We start from the raw sequence: 27,074 nt of genomic DNA, 5'->3' as shown, positions 1-27,074 counted from the left end.
GCGACCTATTTCTTCTTCCCACTTTTTTGGTGCTCGGACACCTATGATACGGGTGTGATGTGTTCTCCTGCTGGATGTTCCCTCGGACTCATCTTCACAACTTGGCGAAGAGTGTTCCTGTGCCGACTTCCAATATTGACCATGTTGATCTCTTCTTCTATAGTTTGTCTTCCTTACCCTCTTGTTGTGCAGGTTGCCATCTTGTCCAGGGGTGCGGTCTGTCCCACTTGACGCTCACTCCTCGTCAGACTTTGAATGACACCTTGAGGGTGAAGAACTCCTTGGGGTTGTCCTTTGACTGGATGACCCGGAGTACTCCTTGTCACTTCCTTTGTCACTTTGTCTCTCCCGTTGTCTTTTCACTGGTCTGCCTTCCCTCTCTCTCCTTTTCGTTTTGTTTGTTTTCCTAGTTGTATCTGTCAATGCATCTTGACATTTTGCCTTCAGAGCCAGGTCCTTTCATCTGTCTCTTGCTTTGACGTGCATTCCAATTTCAGCCTTCCTAATGATTTCTTCTAACGACCAATGCCCTCGCAGGATCTTGCGCTTTGTGTCGGGGTTTGCGCAGCCTTCGATTATCCGGAGCCGAACTGCGTCCTCATTCGTAAAGGTGTTGAAATGGCAGCCTTGTACCAGGTTTTGCAATCGAGTGATGAAAGTTGGCAATGTTTCGCCTGGTTCCTGTCGAGCTGTGTTGAAAACGATGCGATCATGATCCACATCTGCTTGTGCGGAGAGATGGGCACATAGCTTCTCCTGGAGTCTTTCATAGACTTCGGTGTCTTCTTTGGAAAATGTTCTGATTGGGCATCGGCCCTCAGGACCCACCAGATGGAGGAGGAGCATTAGACATTTTCTCTCTCTTTGTTCACCATTGGCGTCCAGGAAGTCACCCAATGTTGCCAGCCATTGGTTCCGTTTGAGACACAGACTCCAAGTATCAGTCTGTACCCCTGGGGGTGGTACTTTCATGCAGGGGTTGAACCGTTGTGCTACTCCTTTCCCCGCCATGAGAGGAGGATTCTGATCGATTGTATTCGCAGGGCACGGGCTGTTCACTCGGCTTCTCGTCTTCTTAGCTGATCCTCTTTAGTCGAGGCCTTCGGCCTGGTCACTTGCTGGGACGTTGATAATCTTTGCAACCATCACAGTATGCGCCAGTGAATAAAACGTAGATTTCTTGCGGTCCGAAATGTCCACCACTCAGCTGCACTGTGCTAGACACAGGGCTCCTTCTCTTTCGAGTCGCATGTTAGTGGCAGGTGGTTACTGACTCTTCCGCGGTGATGCTGGGCACGTTTGACATCTTTGTTCATTCGGGCGTACCCTTTACACTAGTGCAAATCCTCCAGTCACTTCAGTGTATGTTGTGTTTGTTTCTGGGGCTGTCCTTCGCAGTCTTGCCCTCTTCAGAATCTCATGCGATTCTGTCCAGCAGCTCTTCTCCCTTTTATGCTCTTCGGTATGTGTTCACCATCACCTTTACCTGTTGCTTGCGTTTGCTTATGCTTGTTTTCTTATTATACTCCTTGCATTTGCTCGTGATTATTTGTGTCCACTTATCGCTTCTACCTAGCTCTTGCATGTGTCTGTGCTCATTTCTTTTCCTCACTTGCGTTGGCCAATGTTTGTTGCATCGCTTTTGTAGGTGCTCGTGCTTGTTCGCTGTTTCTTCCTTGCACTGACTCATGCTTGTTCGTTTGTCGATGTTCGCGCATTTGCTTTTGCCGGTGCTTGGTCCTATACCTTTGCCGCTGATTGTTCCTCTAGACTTGCCAAAGCCTGTCCTTGTATTTCACTTACATTTGTCACTGCTTGTTGTACTATTTCTCTCCTGTAGTTGTCTTTGCTTGTGCTTGTTTCTTAGACTGCTTCTAGTATTTGCATGTGTTTGTTGCGTCACTGCAACTTTCTCTTGCCAATGTTTGTTTTCATCAAACTGGAGATTGCCTGACTCTAAAATGGCCACCTCAATTCTGCACAGGGGTGTCCCGAGAGCTGCCTGACTCTAAGATGGCCGCCACCACCGAGCTCTCACTTCACACGAGGCTTCAATTTCGGTCATTCAGCCTTCTGGACTCACCGGCAGCTGGTCTCCAGGCAGCGTTCTCCAGACCTTTTTCCAGACCTCAGATTCACAATCAGGTGAGGCTTGGGGTGGGCTCCCACAGCGTCTCACAAGACTCCGCGCTCGATCGGCGACTGCGTGCCAATACTCACGTATCGGGGGTGAGGTTTTCTGACGTCGGAGCCCTTCGAGCTCTATCTCGAGCTCCACTTTCGTCGCGCTCGTTAGCGCCTGTCAGCAGGTCCTCTGAGGTACGGTCTTTCCCTTGGGCACTCTTCACTACGTTGGGGTGCAAGGCAGAGTCGGGGTGAGCACCCGACTTCTGTTCCGGTGGTGCACGCCAATTTACATGTATCAAGTGTGAGTTGCGTTTTTGGCGCGATCGTTTCTTCGGCTCTTCGGGTCCCTTTCAGTCCCCTGGCTTTGGGGAGAGGGTCCTTCGCTGCTGGCCTCTCTTCTTTAGGCGGCAGCACGGCTCCACACAGCAGCATTCTCCTTCTTTGAACACTGCTCAGTACAGGGTGCTCTCAACAGGGTTCTGTGGGCACTGGGCATGCCCATCCCATCCTCGTCGCCAGTTGTCATGTCTACACAATGACAGACAAATATTTTATGTATCTAAGAGAGCTTTATTCTACACATCCTTCATCATCACTGTCCCTACTCTAACTGCTCTAGTTCCTGTCCCCGGCTCCTCCCTTTAACTCCACCCCCCAACCACTAAACTACATCACACAATCCTACACTGGACCTCAGACAGAGCACAGAAAACGTGAATTGTATTGACATGTGCGGCAAGGCTTCTATGTTTTTTCGGTGTTACATGCAATACTGGACTGGATGTGTTTAAGCATGAACATATTGTTCATTATTAGAATCAATTGACTTCTTGGTGCAAGTACAGGGCCTAGAAAGGATTCTAACTTGTCATTTGAGCAACTAACAAAATGTGTGCTTGGATTGCCATGTTTGTCTTGATTACACCAACAAAGCAAGATGTAATATTTCCATTATGTGGTGCACTCAATCTTCATTAATTAGGAAGCTTAGATATGGATACAAGGAAGAGTGACCTTGTATGTTCCGCTTGGTAGGAAAAAGGACGAAAAGTAGCAGGGAGCTTCCATGTATATTTTTAAGAAGAACCATTCCTCAGATATTCAGTGTAAGGAGCTGAGCAGAAGAAGACCCCTCATCCCTCCATAGAACAACTTGCTTAAGAAGGGGCAGGGGAGGACACATGGTCCAATTGCTGGAGGAGTTGCTAAGTTGGAGTTCCAACTTCCGGCCTGATGGAACACTAAAATACACATGGCGGCAATAACTGACATGGCATATTATATAAATCATATACAACCATGCCCTTAGAGAGGTGCTCATTACGTTGGTGTTTAAAAAAATAAAAATACGATAGGGAGGTGTGATGAAATAAACTTGGGGCTTATTTAACCTTAGGCCTAGTTTGTATAGTTTTTGCTGAGCCGTTATGATACTTACAATCGTTCTAATACACAACTTGTAGAAGAAAAAAGTATAATGCATAATCATATATTGTGAAAAAACAGACTTTGTATAAGCATACTGGCTGTGGAGTACACCCAAAAACGTAGTTTACATGCAGTTATGGTTACAATACCACAGAAATTCCCCAGTTATGGTTCAGTAAGCTATCCATAACTTGCACCTCAGTCATTCCCTGCTTGTGGCCTCACATACCATATTACACAAGATATGTTAAAGGGCAACATTGATGACATCACTGGTGTAAGTATGCTATTTTACAATATAATGGTGGGGCACTTCGTCCGTTGTAATAGTATATGACTTCTAGAATGGTTAAAAAGGTGTATGTTTAACTTTCGGAGATTATTTATGTAGGTAGAGGTATGGGCTTTTGAGGCTCGTTTTCTATTTGCTTACCTATATGATAATTTACGTTACATGGTGCTAGAGTGTATACCACTATATGCGTGTTCTTCTGGTAGTTTAATTGGCTATGTTTTTCTTTGTATTCGTCAGTGGATGTGTGGTCATATGATGCTTATAGAATGTTTGTATTACACTACGATGTTTCTAAATCATGGTGTGTGTGTTCTAGTATGATATTTGGTGATTATTTGTACACCATGTTGTGATGGTGCATGTGTGCGACTGAGTTACTGAGCATCTCTGTTTATGTTTTTTTCACAGTGGTTTTCACCAGTTGTGAACTGTCTCAAGATTGCTACTTGTAATTAAAACATACTTTATTTCTGATAATAATGTAGGGAATTTTTTTTTTTTTTTTTTTTTTTTGGTTAAAGACTTTTATTGAGCAATAAAATAAGAGTTACAGAGATGGGCCTACAACCACACGGGCTGGCCGCTAATTGCAACGCACAACATAAGTAGCAAACAATCATTCCCGTGGCTAGGCACAGAACATATACCAATTATCGCTCGAAGCATAGGACAGGACAGAACAATTTTATACTAATCATAAAAACAACAAACACTAAACAAGGCGAATGCACATTAGTCAAGTTAGCCCAGAAGGCGGAGGGGAAGGCAACTAATCAGGAGGACAAAAACAGATCAATGAAACTTGGCATGGCCGGGGGGGGGGGGGGCCAGCGGGGAGAACAGGAAAATCCTAAAACAATATGAAAAATTATTCGGGAATGTCAGCCTAGGGAGACAGGGCAAAATCGGGAGTATCAACCAAGGGAGGGGTACAAATATCTCCACGATATGCATTCCACTGACCCCAGATCTTCGTCCACGCCCTGGGTCTGCCCCTAGCCACATAGACAGTCTTTTCTCGGAACATGGACCAGTCCACGCCGAAACTGCGGGAGGTCTAGATGCGCCCCAGAGTTGCGCAATGTCCCGCTTCGCGACCATGTATCCCAAGGTCGCCCATCTGGTCTGGGCTACAGAATAGTCGGTGGGTTCCCACACGTTCAACAGGCATCGTCGGGCCTCAGGCTGCAGGGTAATACCAGTAACGACAGTCATCACCGCAAGCACATCAATCCAATAGGCTGCTACCACCGGGCATTCCCAAAGAATATGTAGAAATGTAGCACTCATCCCGCAACCACGCTTGCATAAGCCATCCGGGGAAAAACCCATCACAACCAGACGCGGACCAGTCACATACACCCGGTGGAGGATCTTAAGTTGGACCAAACGGAGACGGGCGGGGATGGCGACCTCTTTCGGAGAAGAGAGTGCCGACTGCCAATCCTCGTCGTCCAAGTCCAATCCGTCACTGACCCAAACCTCCCTAAGTCGGAGCAACAAGTCAGCGCGATTATTAATCAGTTTCTTGTAAATAAGGGAGATAGTGCTATCGGGCAAGTGTCCATCCAGTATACGATCCTCAAGGGGGGAGGACTCGGGCAGGGTCTCATCAGGAGTCAGAACTGAGGCCAGGGCATGCCGGACCTGCAAGTACCGAAAAAACTCCCTATCACTCAAGTCATATTCTGCCTTAAGGGCCTGGAAAGACTTCACTCTACCCTTCACACAGACATCACCCACTTTACATATCCCAATCATATCCCAGCGGTCAAAGCCCTTAGTAGACCAGAGCCCTCCCAAACGTTCGGAAGCATAAAGCGGAGTCGCCATTGTCAGTCGGTTCTCCCATCCCAAACTTACATTCGCGGCGCGCCACACATTGACTGCAATCCTGGACGGGCCCGCAAGAAGGCGCCCGGCCGATCTGGAATAAAGCGCTCTATTAAAATTTCCTCCCGGTAGCTGGAGTCTATCCATCTCAAAGGCCGGATCTCGACCCGGGGAATACATTGCGTGGTTAATGGCAGACAGCTGGGCAGCCCAATAATATCTCTTGATATCGGGGAGCGCCATGCCCCCATCATACCAAGGGATGGTAAGTTTCGCAAGGGCGATACGTGGACGTCCGTCCCAGATCAGTTGCCTTTGAAGACTCTCGATCTCCCGGAAATAGGTAGCGGGAATGTCGTCATAAAAATTTTGAAGCGCGTATAGGAATCGCGGCAAAGACATCATTTTAAAAAGGGCAGCCCGGCCCAGAGGAGACAGGGGTAGCTTATGCCAGCGGGCCACATCCAGTCGCAGTCTAATAAGCGGGGGGAGAAGGTTACGCTCGAACCGGAGTAAGGAGTCCAGCGTAATAAAGATCCCCAAATACTTGAAGCCAGAGTGGACAACCTGGATAGGAAACCTGTCCGGTAATGGGGGCAAAACACCCGAGAGAACATATACACAGGACTTAGCCCAATTAATAACCAGACCCGAATTAGCGCCAAACGAAGTAAGAACGTCAAATAAAACATTTAAACATTTACGCGGGGAAGTAAGATATAGAAGAATGTCATCCGCGTAAAGCGAGACACGGTCTTCAAAATCTGGTGACCAACGGATTCCTTTGAGTGAAGGTTCCCATCGAAGCCACGCAGCCAACGGTTCCAGAGCAAGCGCGAAAAGCAACGGAGACAGGGGGCACCCTGATGGGTCCCCCTACCAAGACAGAAGGGGACAGAGACCCGACCGTTTACCACCACCTGTGCCAAGGGTTCGGTGTATAACAACTGCACCCAACCAATAAACTCAGGGCCAAAACCGAATTTCTCAAGCGTTGCCCAAAGATAGGGCCACTCCACCGTGTCAAAGGCCATCGAGGCGTCTAGCGAAGCCAAAATGGCCGGCTCCGTCAGAAGCCCCGCCCTCGCAACAGCTCCGTGGAGACGACGTAGGTTAAGAGCCGTGTTGCGATGCGGGATAAATCCAGACTGATCCGGATGAACCAGGCCACTAATGACCGTCAAGAGGCGGGTTACCAGGAGCTTAGCCAGGACCTTGGGTTCAACATTCAACAGGGAAATGGGCCTGTAAGACGAACAAAGGTCCCGAGGTTTACCGTCTTTGGGAATAACAACTATCGTAGCCAGACGCTGATCATATGGGAGAATACCCCGCTCCCGGGATTCCAAAAACATGGTGCGAAGATAAGGCGCCACCTTGTCAGGACGCAGCTTGTACAATTCAATTGGCAAGCTATTCGGGCCCAAAGCTTTGCCCGAACGGAGTGAGCGAATGGCCGTCGCTATCTCGTCCGTAGTGAAAGGAGACTCCAAAGAGATTCGGTCTAAATCGGAAACACTGGGCAGAGCTACATCATGCAACAAAAGGCGAGAGTCATCAACATCTCGTTCAGACACAGGGGTATAAACCACACGAAAATAATCCGCAAAACATTCAACTATTCCAATCGGGTCTGTCACTCTCACACCATTCGAAGTCTGAATCACAGGCACCACACGATTCGCCCTCTCCTTCTTATCCAACCATGCCAATAATTTACCCGCTTTGTCCCCCACATCGTACAAACGACCCCGTTGCTCCCGAAACATCAATTTAGCTGCATCCGCGACCAAAGACCTGTAAGCAAATTGTTTCAGACCCAGGGCGTGGAGTTTACCAGACGTAACACCCGATTCTAGGTCAGCCTCCATGTCAGCAATCTCCCTCTCAAGGACCACCACCTCCCGATTCCTCGCCTTTTTGGATTCAGCAATAAGGGAAAGGGCCTGCCCACGGATCACTGTCTTAAAGGCCTCCCACAGGGATACCGCAGAGGAAACGGACCCCTCGTTGTCTAAAAAATATTCGTCCAAAGACTTAATCAAGAGATTGCGGGTCTCGGGGGAGGTGAGGTACCATGGGTTGATAGGAGCCACCCGGCCCGCCGCCTCCACCCCCACCTCAAAACAAAGCCAGAGCGGGGAATGATCAGAGATGCCCCAGGGGAGGTGTCTAATCTCACGAACCGCTGGCGACTGCGCCGCAGGCATCAGGAAGTAATCCAGTCTAGACAGACTCCCGTGGGCCCCAGAGTGGAAAGTGTATTGGAGCTGAGTAGGATGCATAAGTCTCCAGCAATCCACCAAGCCGAACGTATCCAGAAACCCACTCAGCCACTGTTGGGCCAAAGGGGTGTCCCTAGGGGGGTGACGATCATGTAGACCGGAGAGCACAGAATTAAAGTCACCTGCTATGAAGAGAATACTATCAGGGAGGTCCAACAACACACGGCCCAAATCGGAAAAGGTAGAGGTCTGTAGACCGGGGGGCACATAAACGGCAAACAAGGAAAGGGTTCGACCCTCATAGCGACCCACGAGGACGGCGTAACGCCCCCGATCATCAAGGATCACATCATCAATAGCTAGGGGGAGGGAAGCTCGAACAAGGATACCCACCCCCCTGGAACCCGTGGTGAACCCCGAATGTGCGGCGAGGCGATAGCCCCACCTATTCAGTGCACGACATGTATTGCCTACCAAATGAGTCTCCTGTAGAAAAACAATATCCGGAGACAAACGTCGTATACAGCGCATCACCACACCCCGCTTAATACGATCCCCCAGACCATTAACATTCCACGAAATAAACCTCAACCCGCTACCCCCCACCCCACACACCAATGCCGCAGCCCCCCTCCAATGAGCCTGACATCATTAGCAAGAGAAAATCGCCTTGAAAACACAACACACAAACATCAAACTTCCCATCCACCCACCCCCCAACAGTCGAGGAAACACCCCCCACCCTGCACCCCTGCAAGAAGCCAAAAAGCCACCCCAACATGCAGTGTGCCTGTCGCCCAAGAACCCCCATTCTACAAAAAGACCCCGGAGGAGGAAAGGCTCTGACCCACCCGCCACCCCAACAAGAAAATAACAAAAAAACACTCAGACAGCAGAGGCACTTAGGCAATGAATCCCAAAAAAAGTTACTATACACGAGGACCCGGGCATAAACAAACAGTTCAGCTTTCTACACCACCCTCAGCACCACCCGGGTGGGCGGCGGACTCAGCCGCAGGAGGTCGGTCCGGCAGGGAGTCCAGCCAGTCATTCACAGAATCAGGCCGATCAAAGAAAAGGGTTCGTTCATTGTACTCAACTCGCAGCCTGGTCGGAAAAAGCATAGAGTAGCGCAGTCCCATGTCCCGGAGACGCTTCTTGACTCCACGGAAACCCATACGCTGTTTCTGCACCTGTTGTGAAAAGTCCGGATAAAAGTTCACCGTGGCATTCTCAAAGGCCACCGGGCCCTTCACACGTGATGCCTGCAGGATAGCGTCCCGATCCCTATAGTGGAAGAGTTTCGCAACAATAGGCCTCGGCGGGGCGCCGGGCTTACCCTGGCCTCCCGGAACTCGATGGGCACGCTCCACTGCGAAGAACTTACTCAGTCCAGACGGAGAGAGGTATTTCTGGATCAGGTCCTCAACCAGGAGATCAACAGAGTGCGGTTCTGGATTCTCCGGAACGCCAACCACACGTACATTACAGCGACGTGCCCTGTTCTCAAAGTCCTCCAAGCGCCGGGTCATGAAATCGTTCACCCTACGGAGATTGCCAATCTCTGTCTGTATCTCCGAGACGTCTGCCGTGAGGCTGGATGACTTGAGATCCAATGACTTCACCTTCTCATTGGTTTTAGATAGGTCGGCCCGAATCAAGTTCACATCAATGGCCACGGTGTCGATTTTGTGGGCCAAAGTCTCATATTGTTGACCTATCGTTTCCTTCATGCCAGATATTGCGCCCATGATGTCATGCAGGGACGGTTCCGTTGATGCGTCCACGATGTGGTCAACCGCACTTGAGCCAGGCAGGGCGGTTCCGGGGGACCCCTTCGCATGGGTGTAACGGTCCATAACGCTAGATTGGACTGGGCCCCCACGCAGGGGCGTCTTGGTCTTTCGTGTTTCTCGGTCCCCTCTGCCCGCCATGTCGGAAGTCGCGTCCCCAGGAGACTCACTCGACCCGATGGAAGTGGCCACAGGAAAGCAGGGCGTCGGGACCAAAAGGCCGCTGCAAGGATACCACTAGGAGAGGACCAGCCTGAAAGGAGAATAAGCCAGCCAAAGGCCCGACAGCCGTACCGTGCGCCAGAACCAGCCCAGGCCAGACTCCCCGGCCAGATGTCTCAGTCTGAGGCAGAATCGAAACCGAAACTTAAGAGGGGGACCCACACGTCCAATCCCCCTGCCGTTGTTGTTCAACTCCAAGACGGCCAGAGAGCCTCGCCCAGTCCCGGTCGCACACCGAGGGCGGACCCCGAAAGTTCGAATCGCCGTATCTTCGGCGCCCCGGGTCCAAATCAACTTCCAAAAATCACAGGAAGATCAGCCCAGTGTCCTCTACACAAATCCTCGTGAAGAATCAGGATAAGTTCAGGATATCATGCCGGGAGTGGCGGGGGGTCCGGAGAGCGCTGTGCTCACGCGGCCATCACGGATGCCCGCCAAGCTCCTCCTCTATAATGTAGGGAATTAATGTGTGCAGAACAGTTATATTTTTATAGGATGCATACGGTATAATTGCATGGTGTATTAATAGAAAAATGGTGTGCATTATTATTGTAATTAGAGCATAATTTGTAATAATAGTAGTTTAGGAGAGACACTTAGTAGCTATTGATCTATATAAAACTAATTATGTTAAAAAGGAATGTGCAGAGTACTATCACCATTGGACGATGTCATCACTGATGTCATCAACGTCATTTAACATGTCATGAGTGATGTAATATGTAATATCATGAGCAGCACATTATGTGGGCACTCTACCAAATGTGGCAGTAATGTGGCATAATGTGGGCAGTTTACCAAATCATAGAGACTGGTGAGGTGCTAAAACGGGGAAGGTTTGGCTTATTATAATGATAAAATTAGGTCAACTTCTTTAGATGTTGTTTGGGATGCTTTTAAGGCCTAGAGGGGTGCTGCAAAATTTGGCCAATCTTAAAACAAATGCTGAGAAATTAAGCCTAATGAGAAAAGAGATGGTTGGAGACTGATCTCCTTCGATTTGGCTCTTGGCCAAATGTTGCGAGGGCGCAGACCAATGCTCCCTCCAATTATTTTCCTTTGTGTGCGGCAATGAAGGGTCTTTGTGCACTACAGCCTAGGAAATGTGCACCAAAGACATGAAATATTACAATGCAAGTGAGTGCAGCACATGAGGTACTAAAATCTGTGGTGTTTATCTCTCCAAAGATTTATTTGAAAATCAAAGTAAAATGGTCATCTTTGTTCAGTTTAGTTGTATGTAATAGTCACATGTGAGACATAAATAATTTCCCATCCAACATGATGCTAAAGATACTGCAGCAATGGATCACTTTACAATCTCTCTGTTATGGAAAAATTTAAGTTCACACAAAATACCTGAGTATTTCGACATCTATTCTAAGATATCTCCGCATTCACTTCTGTCGTTATGTTCCATGCATTCACTGTATTGCAGACAGTACAATCCTCAGAGCAAGAAGCTACTCAACTTCTGGTGGGTTGTGAACAACAAACTCACATGTCCTGAGTATATCAAGGGAGATCAGGTCTGGTTATCAACTCGCCATTTAAAACTCAAGGGTAATAGGAAATTTCAACCCTGTATTATTGGCCCCTTTAAAATCGAGAAAATAATGAGTCCAGTAGTGGTTAAATTATTACTTCCTAAGCAGGTCAAAGTTTGATGTTTGATGTTTGGTGGTTTTTATATAGCGCTCTGTCACTCCAGGGAGCATCCTGGCGCTTTGTCTTTATTGCTGACAAGTCGTACGGTGTTTCGACTGCATTAGGGTTACTTGAGTATAATTAGACCAGAGTTTTGCATTTTGATTCTGAGAGTCTGTAGTTCCAGGTTTTTAAGGATTTTTTGAAAGTCTGTTCTGATGATATTAGACGGAGGTCTGTGGGGAGTGTGTTCCAGGCCTTGGCCCCAAGAACTGCCAGTGATTTACCCCCCTTGGTCGCAAGTTTAAACTTGGGGACAGTCATCAGATTGGCTGTGGCTGATCTGAGTTCTCTCGAGGGATGATACCTATGAAATCTGCTATTTAGGTATTTTGGGCCCCGTTTGTGAAAACACCTAAATGTGATCACAATGATTTTAAATAAAATCCGCTTCTGAATAGGAAGCCAGTGCAGCTTGTTCAGGGCGGCTGATGCTGATGATCTTCTAGGCAACCTTAGGACCAGTCTCGCTGCCGCATTTTGAATAGTCTGTAGTTTGTGTAGGGTAGATTTTGTTACCCCTGCATACAGACTATTACAGTAATCAATTTTAGATGTTATTAAAGCAACTGCTACTGTTCGGCGGGCGGGCAATGGTAGATAGTCAAAAAAATTGCGTAGTCCTTTCATGATGTTAAAGCAGACAGCTGCTATTTCTTTGGATTGTTGCTTGAAAGAGAGCAGATTGTCAAATTTTATACCCAGGTTTCTAGTGGCATTGATGGTATCGGGAGGAGCTTCCGCATCGGGTGGCCAACAGGTGAGTGGGGAAAATAAATTATTGTTCCCAAATGGAAGGATCTCTGTCTTTGCAGAGTTACATTTCAGATGATTTTCGTGCATCCATTTAAAGGTCGCCGTCAGACACTCTTTTAGGTCTCGTTCTGCTTTAGCTGTATCTTCGTACAGAGTCAGGACCAATTGGGTGTCGTCGGCGTATGCGACCATATTCACGTTGAAGGACGCAATTAGATTGATCAGGGGAGCCATGTACAAATTAAATAAGGTAGGGCTCAGACTAGAGCCCTGAGGTACCCCTGAGCCAATCTCCTTCTCCTTTGAATAGAATAGTCCCAACCTGACGATTTGTTTTCTGTTTAGAAAGTTTGTGAACCAGTTCTACACGGTGCCCCCTATACCCGCCTCAGCTAGGCAATGTAATAGGATGGTGTGGGACACCGTGTCGAAAGCTGCCGATAAGTCAAGGAGGACAAGGACAGCCTTGCCCCCCTGGTCTAGTGCAGTTCTTATAGTTTCTGTTGTGGATAGCAGAGCTGACTCAGTAGAGTGGTTAGCTCTGAAACCAGCCTGGTTGGGATGTAGGATGTTATTTGTTTCCAGGAACGTTGTTAACTGTCTGTTGACCAGGGTTTCAGTGCATTTACACAGTGCAGGGAGTTGGGAGGTCGGTCGCAGGTTTGTTAGGACAGATGGATCATGTAAAGCCTTTTTTTGTAGTGGCTTTACAATGGCCGTTTTCCACGCATTGGGGACTTCTCCAGATTGAAGTGAGGCATTGATGATGTCATTGATCATGGGGCTTACGTCCTCTTTAATAGCCTGGATTAGTGAGGGAGGGCACGGGTCAAGTGGCGATCCAGATTTAATTTTTGACAGGATTTTCGAAGTGTCTGCTTTATCAATCAGGTCAAAAGTATTCCATCCAACTGTTATCCCAGGGTTACTTCCTTGCGAATTGTGTTCTTTGTTTTCCGTAATAACAGGGAAATTTTTGGTGATGTTTACAATCTTTTGTTCAAAGTAATCTGCAATGTCATTGCAGAAACTTTGTGATGGTGGTATCTCATGAGATAATATTTTTGGATTTTGGAACTTGTGACTATACGAAAAATTTCTTTTTGGTCATTCTGTGAAGTTTCTATTCTTTTGGTAAAATAGGTTGTTTTAGTTTTTTTTTATAAGTGTGTGGTAATTCTGTCTTGCAGTTTTAAAGTTGGCCTGATCTACCTCGTCATATTGTTTACGCCATTTACGTTCGAGTCTACGCACTGTGTGTCGTGTGTCTTTCAGTTCATCTGTGAACCAGGGAGCTGATGTTTTCCCCTGTTTGGACGTGGATTTTTTGTTATTTCTTCCGGAAGTCAGTTTCTCACCTATGGTTCTCATCCATTTATCATAACTAAGATTGTCAATAGTAGCGTTTCCTACCGTCTCTGGTTTATTCTCTCTAACCCAATTTTGTAGGTCAGGGTGCTCTATGATTTTGGTCCAGCAGGGAGTTGGCTTCTCATCTCTAACTTTAGCTGGTTTTGAAGTTTTCATTTCTTCCGTTTTGAGGTGGAAGGCAATGAATTTATGATCAGTCCACGTTTGGAGTAGGGGCGTAGAGACGTTTATTGACTTCAAATTCGTGCAAATGCAATCTAATACATGGCCCGCTGAATGTGTGGGCTCGTTCGTAAGAATTGTGAGTCCCACCACATGCATGATGTCTTTAAATTGTAGTGCGTATGTGTCGTTAATGCAGTCAAGATGAAGATTTACATCTCCCATTAGGGTGAAGTTAGCAGCCTTGAGTGTCATATTAGTAAGTGCTTCTCCTAGACTTTCTAAAAAGTGGCTGGTTTGTCCTGGTGGGCGATAAATTAGTGCCCCTGAGAAAGTGAAAGAGTCGTGGGCTTTTAAATTAAAAGCTAAACATTCCGCATCTTTTATTTCCGGTAATTCCTGAATATTACATGTGAGGGTTTCTCTATGAATGATAGCAATCCCTTCCCCTCTTTGTATAGGTCTATCCATTCTCTGTATCGTGTATCCAGGTGGGAGTGCGCATACAATGTCAGGATTGGACCAATTTTTTAGCCATGTTTCGGTGACCATGAGACAGTCCAAATTATTTTCTATCATCAGATCATATATGTGTAGGGCATTTTTGCACATGGAGCGTGCGTTAATTAGTCCTCCCTTGATAGTTTTATATGTGATTTTTGGAGTAAATTTTACATGGGATTGTAAAGTTTGTTTACACATGATACATGAAATGGGTCCTAGCCATCTGTCTATTGGTATGACATGTTGGCATTGTTTGGTGTTAGAGTTTAAGGACAGTAGCTTTTCTTTGGTTAACTGACCTGTATGCATTATTTAGTAAGTGGCGCAAGGCCTACAGCCCTCAGCCCATCCTTAGCGCGGACGGGCGCAGACGGGCTGACTCTGGCTTGACTCCGGCGCTGGCGAGGCGCGTCCACTGCATGCGTCCGCTGTCGCGGAGGATGTCCGTTTCCTTTTGTAGGGATGGCTAGAGCGCTGACCCAGCTGCCGCCTCCCACTCAAGATGTCTGCCGTTTGTATTCTTACCTTCTGCTTGGTAAACAGCCCTGAAATCGGCTGTAACCGACGAAGTGCAGGGGGAATGATTTACAGGGGCGGGGTAAGTGCTAATTACTATCAGAATGCTTTTTACCAGCAAATGCAAATTTTAAAAATTCGGCGTCTAAAATTGCAAATAACGTTCGTGTACAATGCGCTATCAGTCAGCGCCAGTTGCACACAGTTAAGCTTTATCTTCTTCTACCTCCCGGCTCAAGCCTCAGGAGGGGTCCAATTTTACGCAGGTAAACAGTATCAGCGCAAAGTTCATCCCGTGTTTCATGTATCACTTTTAAAGAAAAGTCCACTGAATGTCAGATTAAAAAGGACACCCCAGTCAGTGAGAGTAGAATCCGAAGAAGAACTTGAAGTCAGCAATATTCTGGACTCAAGAGTGACTAGAGGCAAATTGTTCTACTTGGTAGATTGGAAAGGTTTTGGTCCAGAAGAGAAATCTTGGGAGCCCTCTTCTAATGTCCATACCCCGAGACTGATCAAAAAGTTTCATAGAATTTACCCTAAAAAAAACAAAATGGGGGGGGCCCTTTTGGAGGGAGGCACTGTCAGAACCACTGTAGCGAGTGTTAGAATTGTAAGGAGAAAGTTGGAATCTAGTGATTACTTAAAGAAAGCAGCCAGATACCCTCGTTGGAAAAGACTACACGCATCGTTTATTAAGACTTTGGAAACCTTTCTTAAGGTTTTACAGATGGCGCGCGCAGGGAAAGAATTAGTTAGCCTTCTCAAATTGCTACCAACATTGTCAGCAACCTTCGTGGGAGAATGTTCGGCAAGAAGACAAGGTACAGAGTGAAGTTAACTCTTTGAGGATTTCCTTGAAGGAATTCCTTCCTTTCGCTAAGTAACTAAGGAATACATGAACAGTGATAATTGAACTTTACACAATTTCCTGAGCAGTTGTGTTATTTTAAAGATATTTCTTTTCTCTTATTAGGAAGATACAAGTAACCACAGAGAGAAGCTATTGCCTTGAGTGGATTGGGTAAATAAGAGTTGAAATAACAAATATTGCAGTAGAAAAATAAATAAGGTTATTAGGCTGCATGTTTACCAATTCTCTCCCAATGCAGATGCTGAACAACCATTTCAAATCTGAATAGTTTAGACGAGGAGAAGTAACCTGAGTCTTCGAGTCGAGGCAGTCTTTCTTTATCCACTTCCCCTTTCCCCCTCACTGCTGCACTTACCAGGGAATCAAACAAATTCCTTTGTGAAGGCATTGGTGGAGGGACTTTGGGACCATCTTTGACTTCTGTGGACGGGATCTGGTTTCTGACATATTTACATATTTGTCTCCAAACAAGAGGAAGAGAAAAGAGGAACGTCATAGCATTTTAGAATTTTGGATTGCTTGTATGCAGTCTTTAAGCTACTTCCAAGTGCTGTGCGAGAACAGAAATAGTAAAGAAGTAACTTGAGAGAAAAAAGATGAGGAGAGAGAACAGGGAGTTGTTGGGGCATTCAGGAAGTTTGTGTAGTATATATGCCATCCTAATGCTGCTCCCAAGGAAACAAGGGAAATGAAGAGGGAGGGTAGTTGGGGTATGTGGAGGAGGAGAACAATAAAGCATGTAGGGTGCTTGTTTAATTGTTATGCTGCCACAAGACTACTTCAAAGTGCAAAATGGGGAAAGGCACCGGGGAATAAGGGATCATGAGCGAGAGGTAGGTGAGGAAATATGGACTTGCATTGTTTCATATAAAGGATTACACTTCACCTTCCACTCTCTTTTATCAGTTCCCTATGTAGCTTTTTGAAGCAGCCTTAGGGCGGCATAAGAGTTGTTCAAGTACCCAATCAGCCAGAATGTTACCCTCTTTCCTCTACATCTGATTCTGTTCCCGTTCAGCACTTTAAAGAAGCCGTAAGGTAGCATATTTTGTTCATGCAAACAGCTTGCTTATTCCTCAACTCATCTTTCCTGTACACTCCTGGAAGTATCTGTTCTCATGCAGCACTTTAAGGCATTCTTTTGATGTACATAACTATGTTTTATTACGTAATATTAAGATTGATATTTTTGAAACCTCGTCAGGGGTAGTAAGTGCTATATAAATGCAATTTATTGTAAACAAGCCTTCCTTGCATTCAAAGGTAGCACCCTATTGGACCTCAGAGGCTGTTGGCTACTTAAAGTTCCTTTTAGTGATTATTGTGTGCATCAACAAAAGTTTTAGGTAAGCAGAACATTACTCCATCGATTCCAACAGTCTTAATTACTTTGAAGTTTGTGTAAAAAGAAAAGAACACTCCTCCATGAAGTTTCTGCTGTTGCAATCCTAGCATTTGTATTGTTGGCCCGGGGAATGTTCAGCACATGATGATTAGAGATCCTGTTCCTTATCAGAAAGGGAGGTTGAAGCCTCATGGAAGGCAAAGATCATGGCTGTCAGTAGAAAGTCTGGAGAAATACAAATGCCTTCTCCTGAAATGTGTGTGTTTAAATCTTGTCCATGATTTAAATACATGCATATTTCAAGAAAAAGCATTTTTATTTCTGCACTCTCTTACACGCATGCATTTCAGGGCAAGTCTTTTTTATTACTGGAGACTTCCCACAGTGTGACCTTTGCCTTTCTTGAGGCACATTTCAAAACATCTACTTCATCGTTGTTTCAGATCTGGGGACGTGTGCACTCCGGGAGAGACACTGTGCGCTAGAAAAATAATGCTGCACGCGCCCGTGCGCGCAGCCTAATGGGAAGGTAAGTGCAGATGCAGAAGTATGAGGGTGCATCGGCTAAGATTCTTTTAAATGGCACATTGACTTCTAGTTTCAGAATATCAAGAGGATCATGGCAGGGTTTCCCCCTTTCACCCCTTCTGTTTGATATTTATATAGAGCCTTTGGCACAACAAGATTAGACGGTCAGGTTGTCCCTTTTAGCTCCTCCTTTTACAGCAGTAAGGTTGCGCTGTACGCAGATGATCAATTTAATTATACAGCAGATCCCACCACAACTATCCCAAGAGTAGAACACCTTCCAGCAGAATTTTGTTGCTCTCTCGTGATACTCAGTGAATGCCTCTAAAACTGAGGTAAAGTGCTGGAATGCAAAAGATTGCGGCGGGAGAGTAAGTCCGGACCTCAGGTATTTGGGGATCTCAATCATAAATGAGGTGGATACAATCCCCCAGCGCTATCTGAAAAGGGTAGCTAGAGAGATTGATTCCCTACTTGTTAGGTGCAAAAAACTACAGTTAACTCGTTTTGGGCAAGTCAATCTGAAAAAGATGACTAAACTGACTATCTTTTTAATTCTATTCCTCTTGTTTTCACAAAATCAGGCATTGATAACATTCAGAGGAAGGTAGTCAGTTTTATTTGGGCTGATAAGGGAGCTAGGCTGGCCTGGAAAAAGCTCACACGTAGGCTTGACAAGCGAGGTCTGACCTTGCCTAATTTTAATTTGTATTGCACAGCATTTCAGTTTAAAAACGTGCGGATACTGTTCGGGAAACCAGACGACACCACCTGGGGGAAGATTCTTGGGGTAATAGTGAGAGGAATGAGTGAGGAGGGATTTTTGTGTAAGTTTGGGGCCCCTAGATTTTTTAAGAAAGTCCCCCTAAAAGTACTGAGATCTGCACTGAATTTATGGTATAAGATCAGGAGAATGATGGGCCTGGGCTATTATTTTGACTTCGCCCCAGTGTGGGACTCCCCTGGTACTCCGACATGTCTGAAAGACGGTTTAAGTCTTCCATTAAGGAGGGCGGGTATCGCAACATGGGCAGACCTGATGACAACCAAGGGACTGCATCCTTAGGAAGTCTTAAAGGCAAAAGCTGGTAATAATTTGTCTAGGTTCAAATTTATCCAACTGTCCTCTTGGTTTGCAGTCTCAAAACAGGAGAATTGGGCATTAGAGATTTTCCTTCAGGACGGTAGACCTAAGAGTAAGGAGGTGGCAAGGTGGTATGGGTAACTTTTGGATGCTGAAGAGAAAAAGCTAACACCTCCATACTTAGCCTGGAGTGGAGCCTTTCTGGATATGGATCTCCAACCTCTCTGGGATAACTCCCTGAGGCTCCTGTATTCTGCTGTCAAACGAGCTAATTTGAAGAGGAACCATTTTTTTTTACTATTTATCGGATTTACTGGACACAATTCAAAATTGCAAAGTTTGCCCCCTGCCTTCAGCCAAGTGTAAAAGTGTGGTTGTATGGAAGCCAATGATGTACACATCTTTTTTCTGTGTCCCAGGTTAAGGGACTATTAAGGAGAAATAGAACTCTTTTTGAAAGATATTTTTGGTATGGAGATTGGCATTACCTCAATGCTTGTTCTCTTGGGAGTAGATGAGGCAATGAGAAACCTCTTGAGGCGGCAGCAGAGAGTGCTGCTTTTCTATCTGATTTTAATTGCAAAATGAGAAATCTGCAAGAAGTGGAGAGATCCCTTTCCCCCCGTAGGTGGAAGATTGGGTATGGGTGTCTGTTTGGGTAAGGCGTTCATATCTGGGTTCAGAAATGGTCCACCCACCTGTTATATGGACTGACTTTTGGATTTGGTGCAGCTCACTGGGAAACAGTCATGTATTCCAATGATTACACCAAGGCACCTATAGTGGTGAAAGTCCTGTCTGGTTTCTGTCAGGACCCCGGGCAAATGCAGTGACCGATAGGCGGACAGATCGAGCGGTCTTCTGAACATTGCAGACGCGTTTGGTGCTATGAGGATACATTTAAACAATAATTATTGAAATTATGTTATAAATAAGTATCGTAATAGGATTTTAGCTTTGGTTAAGTCAAACCCAGAAATTCACTGAAAAATAGAAAGGTTAAAGTGGCATTATAATTCGGTGTTTTAATATGAAAAAAATGTACATTTAAAAAACAACCAGAAACAATGACATTCACCAGTTATAGCTTTTCTGAACTAATTATAACATGCACCCACAACCTTGCACTGTTTAATTATTGGGGGTTTTATCGTGTGTGTGTGTGTGTGTGTGTGTGGGGGTGAGTGTGTGTGTGCGACCTATCATAGGCACACCTCCTGCAGATAAGAGTTTCTCTCACAGGTTTGTCTGACTTTTAACATTCCCGCCTTCTATAGTATAACTGTAAGTGGAGGAGTGAGGAGATACACCTGCCAGTTCTAATTTTCTTTGAAAGGGTCACAGTTATTTTTTTTGGGTATAGGGGATCTACCAGATGTAATCAAATAATTTGGAAGGTAATGCAACAGGTAGAGGTGATAGTTTAACCTGCACTGGGCACTTTACAATTTTGGGCAATTTTAGAAGCATTTTAATTGTATGACGCTGCTTTTCTGAGCATTTTAATTTTATGAAACTGCTTTACTGAGCTCACTTAACCCTTTTTAACTTACCTTTTGATGGCCTCCTCCTCGTGCTCACTTCACGGTATACCACGGATTTTCCGTTTGTGTGGAGGGAGCCGGCAAGTGTAGGTGGGGTGACCACTGGGTCGGAGGTCACAGAAGGCATACTCCCTACCAATACTTAAGCCACAAGGCAGCGCCGACGCGCAGCAGCATTCAGGTAGACATGATAGTTTAACCTGCACTGGGCACTTTACAATTTTGGACAATTTTAGAAGCATTTTAATTGTATGAAGCTGCTTTTCTGAGCAGTTTTTATTGTATGAAACTGCTTGACTAAGCTTGCTTAACCCTATTTAACTTACCCTTTGACGGCCTCCGCCTCGCGCTCGCTTCCCGATCCACCAGGTATTTTCCGTTTGTGTGGAGCGAGCCAGAGGGAGTAGGCGGGATGACTTTCGGGTCAGAGGTCACAGGAGGCATACTCCCTACCACTACTTAAGCCACATGGAAGTGGGGACGCGTCGCTGGATCACCTCAGGCGTGCCAAAGGCAAGCACGTCTGCGCCAATTCGTGTCCATCCGGGGCCAGGGGCCAGAACCCCTGCCCCTTTTCCTGAAAGTAAGATTGTATATTCCTCCGGGCAACTACTTCAACTATGGACTCCATATATAGACAATTGCCTTCACTCAATCTGCCCAATGAACTGCCTCGCTCCATGTATTCATTGTGCTTTTAGTCCCTGCCCACCCCGACGGAGGCGGACAAAACAGTTGACCCCCCACTCGTATCAAATATATCTCCTAAATTGCCAATCTTTACCCAAACATGACTCTGAACTCTATATATTTCTTGAAGGGGAACAACCTGATGTTTTGTTTCTAACTGAAACGTGGCTCCACAAGGAATCCGAACCCGATCTTGTGCAAGGCCCTTCTCCTCCGGTTACTATATCTTGAGGAAAGACCGGGAAATGAGGAAAGGTGGAGGCATTGCTATTATCCTCATGGATAACCTCAAGTGCCGCACTGAGTCTGACCTCATTGAAGTCTGTGAAAATCTGTTCTTCGCAATCTCATTTTCTGTTACCCTTACCCTCTCAGGAATCCTTATTTATCGTCCCCCAGGTCCCTGTGGACAATTTCTTAAATCTCTACCGGAAACTGCTGCCGCGCTAGCAAGCTCCTCCCCTAATTTCACCCTTTTAGGAGATTTCAACCTGCATGTTGAGCCCACTGCAATAAACGTGTAGAATTTTTTCATAAAAAAATTCAAGACATATATAACATGTTCCCATTGCCTTCTGCCCCAACAATCTTTTCTCGAGAGATAACCCTCATCCGGCACCCCTCCATTTTCTTCGTAAAGGCAGAGGAAGTCATACTCCCAGTTCAACTGGAAGTGCTAAACATGTCTATCTCCACTTCTCAAGTCCCTCCATCTTGGAAGCATGCTGTCATGGTTGTGCCCGAGCCCGAGTTCATTCCACAGCAAAGGAGGAGGTGGAGCCAGAGTCTCTGCCTGCATTAAACACGGCGTGTCGAACATACAGACGCTTTGCGTTCTAGTTGTTGTCTCACGTGATCACTTCCGGTCCGTTTCCTTCCGGGTCCCGAGTTCCAGCGTTGAAGAGTTGCGCCTTGTTCCTGCTTCCCCGTTTGGAGTGTTGTGTGCCGTTCTTCCCTTCCTGATCGCTGAAACCTTGAAGGCGGCACAGGGATCTACATAAGCACTCCTTCCTTCTCTCGTCATCTTCGTGATGAATTTCCTCAGTTTGGCAGTAACGCGCTAGTGCTAGTCAGGTGGCCCGCTCTTCCCATGGCTCCCTTGGCATGCTGTATTGGGGCTCTATTTAGCGGCGCTTTGGCATCTGCACTTTCCTTATGTTGTTGAATTTGTGCACAGTGTCCTCACATTTTACTAGGCATATTTTATATTTTGTTGTTAGTATGACAAACGAACAGCTACCTCGGCTTCTGAGTTAAGGAGCTTACAGTTGGACTTTGAAGGAGCTCACATTCTTTAGGAGTTGGCAGTTGATTATACTCCTTCTTTGTGCTACATATTCTTCGGTTGAATTTATTGTTAGGTGGCTGCTCATTACTATTACGTTAGTCATTAGGAAAGGTTGTGCTGTTAACAACCCCTATATATTTATTTGCTTTTTTAAAGCCATCCTATATTACATGTTCCTCACATGTTCTAGGGGGTAAGATTTAAAACTACTATACTCCATAATATCCTACTATGAGTTAGAGTGTTTAGGTGTTAACATTTTCTTTATTTATATTTAGGAACATTGCACCTGTTGCCCTATTCTTTTCATTTTTACTGTGGACACAAGCGGAAGAGGGGAGATTTCCAGGTAGAATATTAACAGACCATTCGTTTTGTATCTTTGACCCTAGCCTATTCAAACTGCTAATGTGACCTTCTGTTTGCAGGAATTCTTCTGGATCCCAGTGGAGCTTTCGTGAGGTTGGACGTGTGCAGGACCTGCCCTGTCTCTCCTTCCCTTGTCTCCCCTCTTCCCCCTATTCACTGGCACTGCTTTGACCTTGTTGGGCGGGTTAGTGGTAGAAGGAAGTTGGGATCTATTCATCTGGCTCCAGCTTCCTGTCCCTGCAGAGACCTCAGGTGAGCATGACAAATGCCATGGTAAGAGCCCTGTTAAATAACCTAGCCTAAACCCGGAGGTACTAGGTAACTATCATCCTAGCTAACTTCTCACTGGGATAAGCAGGAATTTAGATAAATATGTCAACATAATCCTCTCCGAGTTCCTAGAAACTGACACCCTATTACATGCCTCGCAAACCGGATTCCGACCACAACATGGTACGGAAACTGCCCTTCTTGCAGCAGTAGAGGAATCCAAGAAAATCCTCGATCAGGGGGGAGCTGTTGCCATCATTCTACTCGAACAGACCTTCCGCTTTCGACACTGTCAATAATGACATCCTTCTTAATAGACTTAGAAAGGTCGGAGTCTCAGATGGCGTCATCACCTGGCTTCAGCCTTTCTTAGATGACAGATCATTCCAGGTTTTGGAAGGAAGTAACACCTCCTAGAGTGTCTCACTCACTTGCAGAGTACCCCGGGGCTCTTCATTGAGCCCCGCATTGTTTAATGTATATATGAGACCCCTCGCCGAGGGGTCTCATATATACATTATCCTGCCACACAGGATCCACATAGTTACATATGCTGATGATACACAACTGGTGGTAACTCTAAACCACTCCCAGAACTTCCCCTCTGACCTGGAAGCCTGTCTGGGGAAGTTGGCCAAATGGATGGAATACTTGTGCCTTAAGCTTAATGGAGATAAGATTGAGCTAATGGTCATGGGCAAACACACTATCTCCAATTTCGGACTGGGCAGGCCAAACTGCCCCAGCCCCCCACCGGCCCCAAAATCCAAGATTAAAAGCGTGGGTGTCTGGCTGGATAGGTCTCTCAAATTCAACGACCAAACAGGGAAACTGGCAGCAACTTGCTTTGGCATCCTCAGACTGCTCCGGAAAATCTTACCATTCCTTCCTATGTCAGCTAGGAGAGTCATGGTCCAGGCACTAGTTCTCTCCCGCCTGGACTACGGGAATTCCCTTTATTTTGGTGCCTCAAAATCCGCGATTAGAAAACTACAAGCCGTGCAGAACTGTGTAGCCAGGTTGCTGCTCAATACCCCCAAAACTCAGTCTGCCAAGCCTGCCCTCAAAACGCTACAATGGTTGCCAATAAACATGCAAATAAAATTCAAATCACTGCGTATAGCAGAGAAGACCCTCAGGGCAAAGGACCTACAATCAATCATTCTCTTATCACCTTCTTTCGCCCCGTGAGATGCCTTCAATCAGCCAACCTATTTCTAGCATCAGTCCCCAAAACCAAATGGGCTCTATCTTTCATAGTAGAACCGCACGAAGCGAACCGTCAGTCTTCTAGTCAGCAATTGCTGTAGATCACTACAGATTAAGGCTGTTGGAGTTCTGAGGCATACCGTGAATCTCCGGAGTATATATAACTGAATTCTTTCTCTATTAAGGAGTGGTAGAACAATTGTCATTACTTATACTGTGATTTGCTGCATGACACATTACAGACTCAATCATCATGCGTCTATTACTTTCCTCATAAACCTAAATAAGCTGCTCAACATTCTGAAGGAGCTACAAGGGGTCAACTGTTTTTATCGTTTACAGTCCTGAGGATGGTCTTATTGACGAAAGCATAAGGACCGAAACGTCGACAAATACACTTCTTTCTTAAATATCATTTGTCTTATATGAAAAAGTGTACACAATTGTTACAGTGAAGGGGTTAATTATTTTAAAAACGTTTTTCCTTCTTGTTTCATTGTGAGTTAAACCTACAAGTACCCTATATTAATTCTCAACATAAAATTATTTTTAGCCGTGTTTGGGAATATTTGTCTATGATTAGATCTTGTGTTCTCGTTTTGTGAATAAGAGAACAATCTAAGTATGTTTATATTCTACGAAAAGAAATTATAAAAAGAAATTACATTGCAAGTAAAATTTGTTAGCTTGCCGTGACTGGTGAACTAAAAGAGTAAAAACAAGTATTTAAATAAATCCCTTGAAGGCGCATTTACCTGTTCATTTGAATCTTCCCAAGCCGTCAAGGGTATATTGGGTTTCCCATTTCATTAGATATGCACCAACACATACACCCTTGCACTGTAGAGCAAATGGGTCTGCATTGTGGTCGCCATAGTTTTTATGCCGGAAGGGGTTAAGTGCTGCACAAAACTATGCTGATAGGCAATTCGCTCTTTGTATGTGTGCTGCATAATGGAGCACATTTGCACAGAGGAAGTAACAAGAAGAATACGCTAGCCTCCAAGGGGTGCCAGAGTTTGGTGCAAATTCATGTCTACAAGTCTATGTAACTATTGATTTGCGTCAACATCCATATGTAGATGCACAGGAACATCCATGCACCACCCATGGAACACCTACTTGACCCAAAGTAATGCAAGGCAGCACACTGCACAGCCTTGCAAAACTTTAGCCCAGATTAACAAACATTTTGTGATGAGTTTGCATAGCATAAGTGATACAACTGCACAAATTGTATTTTTTTATTTACTTTTCAGTGTAAACTTGTTGTTTTGCATTTCTATACGTCAAGGGGCGTTCCAGTGGTGGCACATGTGCGTTTCCATGCAACCTCACATGGCTTTTGGCGAGAAACCGTATCTACTAGCAATAGTACACAGGATATTGTACCAATAATGAAAGCCATTTGACAGTAGGCAATGTAAAGGAGAAATGCTTGTATTGCTCCTAATGTTTCACAAGTTTCAAGTTTATTTTATTTATGTTTTGGAACTCATGACAGAGGTCCACATAAAATCATCAAACATTGATATTTGAACCATTTTCAACAATTTACAAAGAACAAATCTAATATATATCCAAAAAGCTTTTAAAAAAGTTAAAAATTGTACAACAAAACCTCTCATTTGGCGGATTACAGATAGCATCCAGAAAAGCAGAAGTTGGAAAATATATTTAGTCTTAGACAAATAGGTCTCAACCATTTGAGGCGGTGTTGTTTTAAGGCCGGACAAACAAATAACACATGTTTAACATCCTGTTTAAATTTGTTGCAAAAATTACACATCGCTGATGAGCCATACCATTTAGACAATAAAATATTTAAAGGGAGTAGGTCCTGCCTCAAGAGAAACAAAAAACGATGTACCCCATGGGGAAGATTCCAGGAAACATAAGGTTGAGAAATCCTAATTTGATAATGATTAATGACTGGTAGCGGACCTCTTTTTGCAGTGAGGGCCTCCTTATCTAAATCAAAGCTTAGGTTCCATGAGCCAATTTTAGAGTCGGTTTTAACTGATAAGTAGATAAAGAAAAAAGTGTCAATTCGTCTAATTTCAAAAGTTTAACTGCTAGTCTAAAATTCTTTACAATAGAGGAGTGCTCTTTTAAGGGCCCGAGAAGTTCTTTTTGGATCAGATATCTTAAGGTACCAGGTTCACCATTCGCCAAGCTGGAAACCCACCGTACTACCCCAGCAAGGCCCTGGACCCAAGCACTTCGTATACCAAATTCCAGCCTAAAAGCCGCTATATTACACGCGGTATTAACCATACACAATTTCCGTAGAATTTTTCCCTCTGTGGTGTTCAGAAAACCCCATTTCCCCACTTCGAGTAATTCTATGCCATATAGTAAGGAGGACGGGACTTTAGCTCTAAAAACCTCCAATAGGTAGGCAAAATGCCTCTGACCAGTAGATCTATAGAGGGTATTTATTTAGTCCCCTCTCATGAGACATTGCCTTCCGAATATTGTTAGCTATATGGGCCTTATCACTTAGTGTGCTAGAAATTATTTCCCCCAGAAAAGTATAGGATTGGACAACTTCCAATCCAAGGCCCCCTATATTCCAGAAAAAACTCCCATATTTTCGCTTTTTCCTTCCTACAATGCACATGACTTTACTCTTGGATACATTTATCCTTAAATGGTGTGTTTCTGCAAATCCGTGGAGAGCTGGCAACCGATTATTCAATCCAGTGGGGGTCAAATCCAAGATTAGTATATCATCTGCATATAACAGACATACTATCGGTTTCACACTTTGCATGTGTGCTACATTGTGCAGCACTCATCCAAAGTGGGAAACTTTTTAAAGTCAGTAAAAGCATAGTATTCTGTACTGGAATGGGCTCCCGTCCAATCCAACATCTATGGAAGACTCACACACTTTTACACTATGGGGCAAAGGTGTGTGCTTGGAGCTAG

The sequence above is a fragment of the Lissotriton helveticus genome, chromosome 11, assembly GCF_964261635.1.
Source record: "Lissotriton helveticus chromosome 11, aLisHel1.1, whole genome shotgun sequence".
NCBI classification, from domain to species: domain Eukaryota; kingdom Metazoa; phylum Chordata; class Amphibia; order Caudata; family Salamandridae; genus Lissotriton; species Lissotriton helveticus.
Note: the sequence above shows the minus strand (reverse complement) of the source record.